General features: G+C 37.4%; 1 protein-coding gene and 1 pseudogene across 2 annotated transcripts in view; one reads left to right on the top strand and one right to left on the bottom strand.

Annotated features, from left to right (window-relative positions):
- Window positions 1–13619, top strand: part of LOC137240318 (acylphosphatase-2) — a 459684-nt gene that overhangs the window by 351733 nt on the left and 94332 nt on the right. The gene's annotated exons all lie outside the window — the stretch shown is intronic.
- Window positions 10228–12567, bottom strand: LOC137240007 (tRNA-dihydrouridine(20a/20b) synthase [NAD(P)+]-like; annotated as a pseudogene).

Below are 13619 nucleotides of genomic sequence, written 5' to 3'. Positions count from 1 at the left end.
ATATTTTAGTATAAATAACCCGAAATTTTGTGAATAAAGTGAATTCAATCTTGGTGCCGCTTCAATGGCACTTCCCTAATTAATTTTCTTATTATTGGAAACCTACACGATTCCTTGGACCTTCGTTAGAGGATTTTATTTAAAGTTTCCTGGGTTTTCTAACCTCTTAACCCTGGCGAGGGATCTTTACATCAAAAATAAGAACCATACATGGACCGAGGAAGAAGACTACGCCGCCTAATTCTGACATCGTCATCACATATGTGCGCTGCTCTCTGCATGTCTTACTTAATTGGCGCTTTACCGTTTTAACGGCTATGGCCGTCCAACAAGGCGCGCCAGTCGCTCCTTCTCTCTGCCAACCAGCGCCAATTGGTCACACCAAGGGAGTTTAAATCGTTTTCCTCCTGACCCTTCCAACGGAATGGAGGCCGTCCTCTACCTCTGCTTACATAGGCGGGTTCCGAAAGAAACACTTTCTTGGCTGGAGCGTCAGCTTCCATTCGCATAATATGGCCTAGCCAGCACAGCCGATGCATTTTTATTCACTGGGCTATGTTAATGTCTGCGTATAGCTTGTACAGTTCATCGTTAAATCGTTTTATCTTCTTCGATACACGCCATCGCCAATGCGTAGAAATCCATGAATCTTTCGAAGATCTTTTCTCTCGAACACTACCAAAGCCACTTCATCTGCTGTTTTCATGGTCCATGCTTCTGCACGGGTGCGATAAGTGACTTGTATAGTATAATTTGCTTTTCAATTGCCTATCTAGTCCAAAGTAGCATTTATTGGCAAGAGTGATTCTTCGCTGGATTTCAGAGCTGATGTTGTTGCTAGTGTTGATGCTGGTTCTCAAATAAACGAAGTCTTTTACTATTTCGAAATTATGGCTGCCAACAATAGCATTTCATAAAAATGAAATCGGGATGTCCCACTTAACGCCAAAGGAGGGAGAAAGGTGTCGGAAAAATTCAGCCTCCACAAATTAATATCACCCAATTTTACTAGGTGAATCGTCCAGCTGCGAAAGCCTGCAACATCTCTAATGATGGAAGTACGCTAGATGCTGGTATGAGCAAATCATGACCATGCATGGTTAAATCGTGCAAGTTTAAAAATAAAATATTATAATTAAAAAAAAAATGTTTAAGTTAAGCGGTTTTATTGAAAACAATACTTACATTAAGTAGTTATAATAATAAAAGATAGCAAATAATTAGGTAGGTCCTAGGTACTAGTCATCACACTCCTCATCAATCGAGGGCGTTGATCAGACAATTAAATAAAAGCGTTGGACACGTCAAATTTCTATTGAGTCATAAGTAAGACCAACTGAACCTTAATCAGGTTTGCCACGCCTCACATTTTTAGAAATTTCACTCGCGCAACGCTTTTATTTAATTGTCTGATCAACGCCCTAGATTGATGAGGAGTGTGATGACTAGTACCTAGGACCTACCTAATTATTTTCTATCTTTTAGTATTATTACTACTTAATGTAAGTATTGTTTTCAATAAAACCGTTTAATTAAAAAATTTTTTTTAATTATTTTATTTTATATCTTTTAGTATTATTATTACTTAATGTAAGTATTGCTTTCAATAAAACCGTTTAACTTAAAAATTGTTTTTATTTATTTTATTATACTGAAATTTCACTAGCAAAATTTTAGCTTATGTGCTCCAAAGTATTTTGACGTCACTTCAACCGGGAAATGAATTTTTTACAGAAATTTCATTAACAAAATTTGAACTGATGTGCTCCAAAGTATTTTGATGTGACTTCTACCGGAGTGTATATAATACTTGTTCAAAGAGCCAAATCGGACAGACAAGTACGAGTTTTTTGAATATCTCAATTTTTGCGACACCTAGCCCTAATTTTTTTTTCTAAAGCGGTTTCTATTTCTGTATGTCAAATATGATTTCCAAATGTGAGCCAAATCGGACCACAAAAACGATTTTTGTGAATATCTCGATGCTTGCGCCGCCTAGCGGCGATTTTTTTCATAGGACGCTTTCTATTCTTGTATGTATTATGTGTTCAAAATATGAGCGAAATCGGACTACAAATACGATTTTTGTGAACATCTCGATCTTGCGCCACCTAGCGGCAATTTTTTTCTTATTATTGCATTGTCATCGGGTTCTAAACTTTATTCCATGTTTCAAACTTGTAGCTTATCGGGAAGTTACTTAAATTTTAATTACAAAATTCGCGCTGGCCGGCCAGCCGTGCAGCCTGTCAAGTCAACCTAAATAAAACCGTTTAAAAATAAAGCAAACTATAAAACCGAACTAAAAAAATGCATACCAAATTTTCGATCTATTTTGTTTTAATTTTTTATCGGACATTTGTAAAAGTCAAATATGCTAAAATTTTTGTGTGTATCCATTGGTTTGGCATTTCCGCAAAGTTTTTGAGAGAGACTTAAAATTTTTTTTTAAATCAAAAAAATATTTACGGCCGCCGAGAAGAGAGAATGGTTTTACCTTCCCATATTTTTATCATGGCCTGAAGATATTATCTATAATAGACTCAAATAAATAAATAATAATATGATTGTAATGGGCCCCATCGGGGCAGGGGGTCAGATATACCCGCGGTAGGTATGTCTGTCGTAAGAGGCGACTAAAATACCAGATACAAGGGGCTGTGTAGCGCAACCCTTCAGGTTGCCAGCGCAATATATAGCTTCTCCAAAACCAATTGTCAACCTCACCTATCCGCGGCGAATCCTGTTTCACTAACAGACGAGGCTCTGGCGACCACAAGCTCCTCATGGAACTTGGGGAGGGGAGGGAGGGGTGGCCTGAAGGTTTAATGTGGCTATATAAATCGTTCCCGAGATGGTCGGGCTAGCACCTTAATGGTGCTGTGTTACCGGAGCGTACCGGATTTGTATCCGGCAAATTACCATCACATCGATAACTCTCCCCAAAGCCTTCGGGAAGTAACTTTATCGCTACAACAACAACAACAACATGATTGTAATACATTAGTTAAATTAATATTTATGTTAATTTTGCTTGCCTTTGAGGAAGCAAATATGTATGTATATCAATGATATCATCAAAATTTATCATTTCAAATTTTTCTTATTCCACACTTAATAATTTGAGGTCACTTAGGCGACCTAGCCCCATCGTTGATCGTAAATATGTCAAAATCAGTTTTAATTTAATTTACTTAATTTCTTTTCTACTCCGAAGTAATATTTTGCAGTCACATATTTCCATAAAAAGTTCTGTTCCATCGAAATCTGTATTATAAAATTCACCCAAGTTCTTACAATTGAGGGGATGTGTGGAATAACGGTATAACTCAATAATCAACCTTTTGAGAGAAGTGAAAAAAACTTAACAATACAGGTAAAAATAAACCAAAACAATTGGTAAAAATAAATTTATAATAATCCTACTTGGCAAGATTTTTGATAGTATGACTCTTTGATAAGAAAAAGTAATAAATTTTATATATACATAATTTTATTAGAAAATGTATGATTTCTTTTTTTTTGAGTTATACCGTTATTCCATAGATCGAATATCAAATATTTTGATTGAGATATTTTGTTTAACAAAATAGTAGATACATTAATAACCATTGTTAAATACATTATATTCTATTATTTAGAAATGCTTTTAACTACATATTTGTTATTTCTTTTTGGTATTTTTAGCAATCCTTTTTTTACTAATTTTATCATCTTTAACCTTTTTTCTCTTTTTAACAATGGAGTTCACTGTCTGTTTAGCCGTTTTTGAAACCACTTCAATTCTTTTATTTTTCAGTTCTTTCTGATCCACGACATTGAATATATTTTCACTACTGCAAAATTTTATTAGGGAGTAATACCGTTTTTCCATAAATTAAGCTAATATCCTTGTTTAAATATCACTGTTATTTTCTAAAATTAATATGGTATGTGTATGTAATCGTGCTCTTTTTATTTAGTTGTGTTTAAGTGAGTTGTGCTCACTTAAATATCAAATTATATTCCTGTCCTTAATTGACCTTCTGTCACCTAACTCCACCGGTGACTTGCGATCACTTCTCCAAGTGACTTGCGTTCACTTCACTAGTTATGACTTGCGTTCATACAACCCTGGCGGTAGAGTAGACTGGAGTTGCCATCCAGTGCTTCCAGTCAATCCATGCTATAAATACAAGTGCAATGCATTAACTCTTTCTCTTGTTTACGTGGAACGCTAAACACATATCATCAACCAATATCATCTACATTTATCAAATCTTCATCGGATCATCAAGTACGGAACGAGTACGCACATCATCACCTACGCCAACTCCAGGAAAAAGAAAAGGAAGTATTCACCCACAACCGTAAGTTATATCTTTAAATATAAACTCATTCGCGATAGCACTTGCGCTGCATTAATCCCCTAACTCAATCTAACCCTTGCGCGGTCACCATCATACTCGCGTGAGATTGGTTCTCTAATCTCACCTAGCCCTTGCGCGGTCGCAAGACGGATTAAATACCGAGTTCTATTCTTCAGCTTAACTAATCAAGTTTCATTCAGCTAAATTTTCTTTCCATTGTGGAATTAGTTATCTTTTAAATCATCATATTTGCTGTGTGAAGTATCAGCCTTGAAAATTCAATTGTTAGTTTTAAGTATTAAATTCAATAAAAGAATTAGATTTGAATTAAAATCCATTTGCATCAATGCGTTAGACAAGTTGATTTATGGAAAAACCGTGTAGCTCGACTTATACCATTATTCCACACATCCCCTCAATTTCTTTCTAAGTTGTTATTATCCTTGTTTAACAAATTTCCAACGTCTAAGAGAAATTCAAATTTAAAATTAAATTCATTTAGTCGCGCAATTCTTGTACGTATTTCTATTTGGAGACGATCAAACGCGAGAAATTTCACATTCTGCTGAAAGACCAACATCTCTAGCCCATTCTCCGGCCATTTCGTGGCGCCTTCTTTCTTACACGGTTTACTATATCAGTATCCAATTTTTCACAAAGAGACTTCGCTTTTTCTATTGCTTCTTCACAGAGAGTTTCTCGAATTTCGGATAGTTCAGTCAGTAGTGATTTAAAATCATGATACGTTTCTCTAAAATTCATCCCCGGATTTAGTAATCTGAGCTGCACACGATCAATCCTGCTTAAGATTTCATACCAGAAATGAACTAATGTTATGAAACTAAAATTTAGTATATTTTGCAACTGAACTCTAGCTTCGTTTCTGGTGTCACTTGTGGTGTTAGTGTCCTCTGCTAATTGTTCTAAGTGTTTTACTACATTCTCTAGCCCCTCGACGATAACGCTAAACGCTTGTATTCTGGCGATCCATGGTGTTTCAGATTTACGTTTGAGAGGTTTTGTTAAAGCATTTTTTAATAATTCCCATAGTAACTACTACTACGCCACTGTCACCAATCTCTTCCAATCCCAGCGATTACGAAGCGTTGACTCCCGGTCAGTTCATAACAGGCACTGCGTTAAAGGGCCTTCCGGAGGGAACAATCACAGAAAACATTAACCATGTGGATAGATGGGAACAAATAAAGACTATCAAAAATTTATTTTGGAAAAGGTGGTCGCACGACTACATAAGCGAACTTCAATCACGAACAAAGTGGAACACCGAACATGAAAAAATCGCCAAATGTGCAATGGTTCTCATACACGAGGACAATGTACCACCGCAACGATGGCTATTGGATCGCATTATAGACGTTGTTCCGGCAAGGGATGAAAGAGTCAGAGTAGTAGATGTGCGAACACCAAAAGGAATTATTCGTCGAATAATCAACAAGATTGCAATATTACCAATTTGAAAGTTCTTCCAACGGGAACGGGATATTGGGTCACCTAAAGACACACACTGCATGTTGCCGTAGGTCAGGAACACTTGCAAATGCATTTACTTTAAACGCAATCATTACCTTACCATTTAATAATGTGCATAACTGTCGCATTGGCATTTCAACATTAGAGCATGCACTTATAACACAAACAGACATGTATGTACCCACATAATTAATATACACAAACGCATGTATACCTATAAATGTAGGTACCCTGAAAACTATAGCGACAGATTTTGTCATTTTGGGCCGTGAACCAATGACATTTTTCATATAGATGCGTTTAACACAAGCTTATGCGTGACAGTAACAGCGCCACAATCAATGATGCAAGATGGCGTATTTGTAAACAAAAGTCAGCTGATGTTTATTTTCGCCAAATGTGTAAATTTGTTTATCTACAAAAAGTGTAACGCTTTTGCGTTGCGGGCAGGCAACAATTTTCACAAAAGAACGAAATACCCCGTAAGGCTTTACCTGCTTTTTAGACTTAACTTTCTTAATCATTTCATTTTACCTCTCTTGGCAAAATAATGAATTTAATACTTGTTAAAATTATACTTCTTTCATATATATGTATATATTATCGTTATATATAAATTATACGCGTTCATCAACTTCAAAAAGGGAAAGGGGAAAAGAGATATTAACCATGAATTCTTAATAATAAGTATAAATTGAACACACCATTAAAACAAACAAACATAAATATGTAAAACTGAGCCCAAGTTTACAAAGCTTCTCATTCGCAAAGAAAAAGAAACTTTACAAAAACAAATCTATATACACACAAAATTAATAGAGGCAGAATGTCTCAGTTGTATTGTTAGTGTAGAAATAAGATAAACTGAATTAAGCAAGGAGACAAATACAAGCACGATAGCCTAGTGGTTAAGGCAACTGCAATTTCACCGTGTGACTCGCGGTTCGAATCTCGGTGAGACCTTTGATAACATTACGAAATTGCCTGACGATGAATTTGTGACGATTTTCGAAATGGTACCATCGCAATATGCCAGTAAATGTTTCTTCCTTTCTTTTCAGTGTCTCTTAGAAAAACATAATAATTGAATATTCAATTATTATAAGCCGGTTTTAAGCTCATGAATTCTTAATAATAAGTATAAATTGAACACATCATTAAAACAAACAAACATAAATATTGCAACGAATTTACTGCAAATCCTCTTTTTTGCAACCTTCTGCTAAGTTCGAATCACTAAACTGTTGAATAAATAACTACAATATTTAATAATGCAAAATGGCCTTTATTAAAGTACTTCACAATAACACTCACTGATTTTAAAATAATACTGCTATTGATCGCTAGATAGCGTCTTAAATCCAACTGATTATCGCGCCTCTACTGTTGCTGCCTTTTATACTCTCTTATTTCCTCGTTCGCATCTTCTAGGCGCTTCCATTTCCAGAATCTACTAGTTGGCCATCAGCTATCAAATTTCTCAGCTGTAACTACAGATGCACGATATATAGCTTCTCTCATTGCATACTTTCGGGAGTATCTCAGATATGTGGTTGCGCGTTGCTTCTCCGCTGCGCGTAATGATTGATTGGTTTATGTAGATACAAGTGACTGTCTGCTTTATTGTTGTTGTGACTTCATTTACTTAGCATCAGACTAGGGTTGTGAGTATCATTTAGTGTCACTAATATTCGTCACAATATGTAAAACTGAGCCCGAGTTTAAAAAGCTTCTCATTCGCAACGAAAAAGAAACTTTACAAAAACAAATCTACACACACACAAAATTAATAGAGGCAGAATGTCTCATTTGAGTTAGTGTAGAAATAAGATAAACTGAATTAGGTTAGGTTAGGTTAGGGTGGCTGCCCGAGGGCACACTTAGGCCAGTAGTACTAGGCCCGTTGTGATACCACGAAAAACACCGTTACCTTTCCTCTTCGAACCATTTTGAGGACCAGATGAAAGCTACCAGGTCCTTGACGTCATGCTCCACAACCTGACTCATAGTATCAAGAAATGGAGCTCCCAGAAAGCGCTGCCGTGCTCCGCTTAGCGCTGGGCAGTTGCAAATGAGGTGAACCACCGTTTCCTCCTCCTCATCTTCTTTACAACTCCTGCAGCAACGACGATAAGGCGCTCCTAGCCTTTCTGCATGCCTACCTATGAGGCATTGACCCGTTAGTGCCCCCCACAAGTGTGGAAATTGTATCCCTTCTTAGGTTGTACACGTGACGGGACCTTTTAGGATCCCATTTAGGCCAGGTTTCTTTCGATGTTCGACATCCCGGTGTTTGAAGCCATCTTTCGTCAGCTTGACGGTGGATGTGCTCTTTTAGCATTAGCTTGCATGTGGACAGGGGCATACCTAAGCGTTCTTGTCCAGGAAGAACCTGCTTGGTTGTACCCTGCCTAGCGAGTTCATCTGCAACGCAGTTTCCCTCGATATCCCTATGTCCAGGGACCCATGTGAGTTGTACACGGTTCTGTTGAGCCATCTCTTGAAGAGATCGGCGACAGTTTAGTGCTAGTTCAGAATTGAACGAGTGGGAGCCCAGAGATTTTATGGCAGCTTGGCTGTCGCTGAAGATAAAAATTTCTTTGTCGACCATGTATGTCCCTATCCTAGCTGCGGCTTCCATTATGGCTGCAACTTCTGCCTGGAATACACTGCAGTGGTCGGGTAGTCTGAATGAGAGCTGGAGGTCAAGGTCCCTTGAGCATACTCCACCCCCAACTCTCCCGTTTAGCTTGGAGCCGTCCGTGTATATGGAAATGCTGTTGCTCATAGCAAGGCACTTATCCGACTCCGTCCAGTCATCCCTGCTGGGTATGTTTATCTTAAAGTTGGTTTCCGCAACTGTTGTGGTCACACAGCGATCCGTGCTAGGAGGGAGAAAACTGTATTTGTTTAGTATACTTGAGTGTCCTGTGGTCCTGCTGTTCCAGCACGACAACTCCCTTAGACGCAGGGCTGACGTTGCCGCTGCTCGATGACCAGCCAGATCCAATAAAAAGATGTCAAGAATGACCTGAAGAGCTTCGCTAGGCGTTGTTCTTAGAGCCTCGCTTATGCTTATCATGCTGGATCTGTGGACTTTACCCAACAAGTTTAGGTTTGACGCCTTGCTCAAGGCTGGCCACCATACGACTACCCCATACAGCAGTATGGGTCTGATAATCGCGGTATAAATCCATCTGCATATGTTGGGGGTGAGTCCCCATTTTTTCCCAATGGCTCTTTTACACGTATATAATGCAATGTACGCTTTCTTTTGTCGCTGGATAACGTTGTCCTTCCAGTTCAGCTTTTTGTCTAAAACTACGCCTAGAAATTTGGCTTTATCTGCCAGGCTTATGCGCACCCCATTTAGTTCTGGTAGGTTCAACGATGGTATTTTGTATCGTTTGGTATATAAGACAAGCTCTACTTTATCGGAGTTGACGCTGAGTCCACATCGGGAAGCCCACAAGGAAACCTCTCGCAATGCTACCTGCATCAAGTCGCACAAAGTTTGAGGGAACTTGCCTTTGTAGATAATCGCTAGGTCATCAGCATATGCCACGACCTTCCCGCTCCCCCAACTAGCGGGGGTGGGGGGGGGGGGGGGGGGGGGACCTAGCGATTATCTACAGAATTAAGCAAGGAGACAAATACAAGCAGGGATAGCCTAGTGGTTAAGGCAATTGCAGTTTCACCGTGTGACTTGCGGTTCGAATTTCGGTGAGACCTTTGATAACATTACGGAATTGCAAGACGATTAATTTGTGGCGATTTTCGAAATGGTACCATCGCAATATGCCAGTAAATGTTCCTTCCTTTCTTTTCAGTTTCTCTTAGAAAAACATAATAATTGAATATCCAATTATTATAATCCGGTGTTAAGCTCATGAATTCTTAATAATAAGTATAAATTGAACACACCATTAAAACAAACAAACATAAATATGTAAAACTGAGCCCGAGTTACAAAGCTTCTCATTCGCAACGAAAAAGAAACTTTACAAAAACAAATTTACATAAACACAAAATTAATAGAGGCAGAATGTCTCAGTTGTGTTGTTAGTGTAGAAATAAGATAAACTGAATTAAGCAAGGAGACAAATTCAAGCAGGATAGCCTAGTGGTTAAGGCAACTGTAGTTTCACCGTGTGATTCGCGGTTCGAATCTCGGTGAGACCTTTGATAACATTTCGAAGTTGCCTGACGATGAATTTGCGGCGATTTTCGAAATGGTACCATCGCAATATGCCAGTAAATGTTACATCCTTTCTTTTCAGTTTCTCTTAGACAAACATGATAATTGAATATTGAATTAATATAAGCCGGTGTTAAGCTCATGAATTCTTATAATAAGGACTGCTATACGATTCTGTGCGGAGCTAAGTCATAACGTCCTCAAAAAATTTAAATATTCGTTGCTTGCTCGTAAAATTGTTGACTCCAAACTCAGCTTCCTTTTCATATGATTGCTCCACATAAATGTAAGATGGTGGTGAAAACATTGAATATGTATGTGATCACCAGCATGTGTGGCAATATACAACCATTGCTGCACACATTTCATCGATGTTTCGGCTTCCCATAGTGTTCGTTAGAATATGTGAGATTTGAAAGTAAACCTCGTGCTGCCATTACAGCATCAGCCTGTGTTTGCGCATGCAAATTTTTAGCGTCTTGCCAGGTGCGAACATTGCCATTAACAATAAGTGGTTTTTGAGATTTCTTTACTTCAGACATAGCGTTAATACTAAGAGGATCTGATACCTTCTGCCACATGTTTCGTTCATGCAATGTCAAAAATGTGTCACCACATTTTTCTAGTTGACGTGCCAGTTCCACGATCTACAGATTGCTCTCCACTGCCATTTAATCAGCGTAATTTTATCGATATGCTAAAGTTTTTTAGTAGCACACGCCTTGTAGTTTCTACAATATATTTCACCAGTTCTGGATGTCTCAGCAGACCACATCCATATGCTTTAGAAATTGCCCATGATTGCGGATAGCCCCAATTCAAAACCATGCCAACAACATATGGATATATTAAATGGGCTGGTAAGGAGAATTCATGGGCATCGCACGCAACGAATTGTGATATACAAGGAACGTCCTCTAAACTTGTGTTAAATTCATTATCACGTGCCTTTTTACTGTTTTTAAATGAATTAGCAATGATTATTGGTGTCAATACCAATTTCACACCATGTTGACGAAGAAGCCGCCTGAATGCCAATTGCTATATCGCACCATTGGCGCGCTGACCTTTTAAATCCATGTGATGTGTTCTTTTCAGTGTTAGACACATTTAGAATATATATATTTGGCCTTTGTTCATATTATTGCAAGTTAAATTCGCAGATAATAACATTTATTTACATTTTCCAATTTTGGTTATGCTCTTTATTTCGACGCTCAACTTGTAAACAAATTTCAAATTCTTCTTCTTATGATTTGTTGGCAACAAAATTTGAGAGTTGGCTACTTTTCAATATCAGATGGCGCTAGTGTCGCTCAATCTACCAATCTCCATAAAAATATGTGCTTTCTACTCATAATGCATAAGTTTGTGTTAAACTCATTTATATGAAAGACTGCTTATGTGACGGAGCTATTAGGCTGCGCATATAAAAGAGTTTTCAAGCGCATATAAACACACTGCATTGCCAATAAAGGCCGTGACACAATGCCATTTTTCATATAGATGCGTTTAATACAAGCTTATGCGTGACAGTAACAGCGCCACAATCAATGATGCAAGATGGCGTATTTGTAAACAAAAGTCAGCTGATGTTTATTTTCGCTAAATGTGTAAATTTGGGGGACCAAAGATAATATAATTTAAATTTTAAGATTTTATAAAGAAGAACAAAGAACAACAAAATTGGTTTTAATTTAAAAATGAAAACAGTTTTTCAATCACACATTGAAATAATTTTTGAATTAACTTTCTTAATCTTTTCATTTTACATCTGTTCATACTTGTTAAAATTATACTTCTTTCATGCTAATATATATTATCATTATATATAAAATTATACGCTTTCGTCAACTTCAGAAAGGGAAAATGGGAAGATTAAAAAACGTTCACAATCGTTTCGCTACCCTCCCGATCCCGACTGATACCCATCAAGGGGAGCGTGCATTGCGCAAGGTCATCGAACTCGCGTCGACTCGTTTTATTCCCGCCGGAAGGATCCCGGAAATCCGGCCACACTTTCCAGTGGATGCCGCCACTCTAGTGAGAGAATAAGAGACATTAACCAACCAACTATGGTCCATAGTGTACCTATACAAGTGTGTCAACTAAGCGTTAAACGTCAAAACTACAAACAGCCTCGCTCATCTGATGCAAATCCCAGGTCTAAAGTTGCATTTTTGGTACGTAAGAGTACTTCAAGCTGAGTTGCATTTGATAGTTTAATAAAACTTTGTAGTATTAACAGATGAAATAGTTGCATATATTTCCGCGGAAATAAGAATACTAGAAAATGTGTAGCTTGAAACAATGCGGAAACATACGGAAATCAAAATTTATTTAAATTAGGGTCAAAATATAAAGCGCCACACGTGTAACATGGAAAAATTTCACTTCTAAGGCTGTTTATACAAATGCATAAGGGCAAAATTATATAAACGCTTCGGTCGCTTCAAAGCAAAGATAACGTACAGCGTTTCATTGTTTTTCGTATGGCGTTGTCAAAGCGTAGGCACGCACCCAAAGCATTTATGTAAATTTTTCGAGACTTCGCCCGACAGATGAATTAATGAATGCAGCACTATCAAAGCGTCTGTGTAAATTAGTTAGGCTTTCACGCAGCAAATTCAATTTGAGTTGCTCTCATACAAGTTGCATGTGCATTAGACATTTTGGACAGAAAATGACTTGCGTGCGTTTATATTAGGTTGGCTTGTTAATTTTTGTAGCTGTGAAAGTCTCCTGCAAATAAATTGGTGCTGTAAGTGCAAACAAATCAAACTCCTATATGATACTACTTTATTTTCTATGTATTTTTCTTGTATTTTCTATTATGTTTTTTGTCGAGGGAGCCAATAAGGTTTCAGTACTGGTGTAATTGTGTGAGCTATATTTAAAAAAAACTAACGAAATACAAGAAAAATACAACGTAGTTCATTAAAAACAAGCAACCAGTTTGTATTTCGATAGGGTTTTCGACATTAGGCCGTCTTTTATTTATTTTTTTCTGACAAATGAAAATTTTGTTTTTAGTTTCAAAATTTTGTGCATAAAAATGCAACTTAATTTAAACTGTAAATTGTGTGTGCAAATGAGTTTTCAATAAGTGTACATTTTGCAGTTTTTCATAGTTAAGGAATTGGCCTCCAGATTCTTGTGTTACACAAATATAGTGAACTTGAGGACAGAAATTCAAATTAAAAAGTTTTTCACAATAATTTGGAAAAATCTACGTTTTCTCTGCTTTTTACACTTAAAGGAGCAACACTCCGTAATAAATTAAACTTTTAATGAAAATCAGTAACTCTGAACTGAACACTTTTCGCCATGATATAAAATTAAAATGCTGTGGAACAGGAGCAACATTTTTGTGACTACATAAACCCTATTTCAATCTTTTACGTCTCTGCACAGAACACTAATTGACCGTTCTCAACCGAAATAAAAATGGCAACCCAGATTTTCCCATTATGTTCAATTAAGCGAGTGTCTGTCAGAAAGAAGTCAACACACTTGTATTTGTACACTATGCTATGGTCTACCCTTTTGAACCCAACCAAGCACAACGGCAAAATATCATC

Source organism: Eurosta solidaginis, chromosome 2, assembly GCF_040869045.1.
Source record: "Eurosta solidaginis isolate ZX-2024a chromosome 2, ASM4086904v1, whole genome shotgun sequence".
Classification (NCBI taxonomy): Eukaryota; Metazoa; Arthropoda; class Insecta; order Diptera; family Tephritidae; genus Eurosta; species Eurosta solidaginis.
This window is presented reverse-complemented; position numbering and strand designations above follow the sequence as displayed.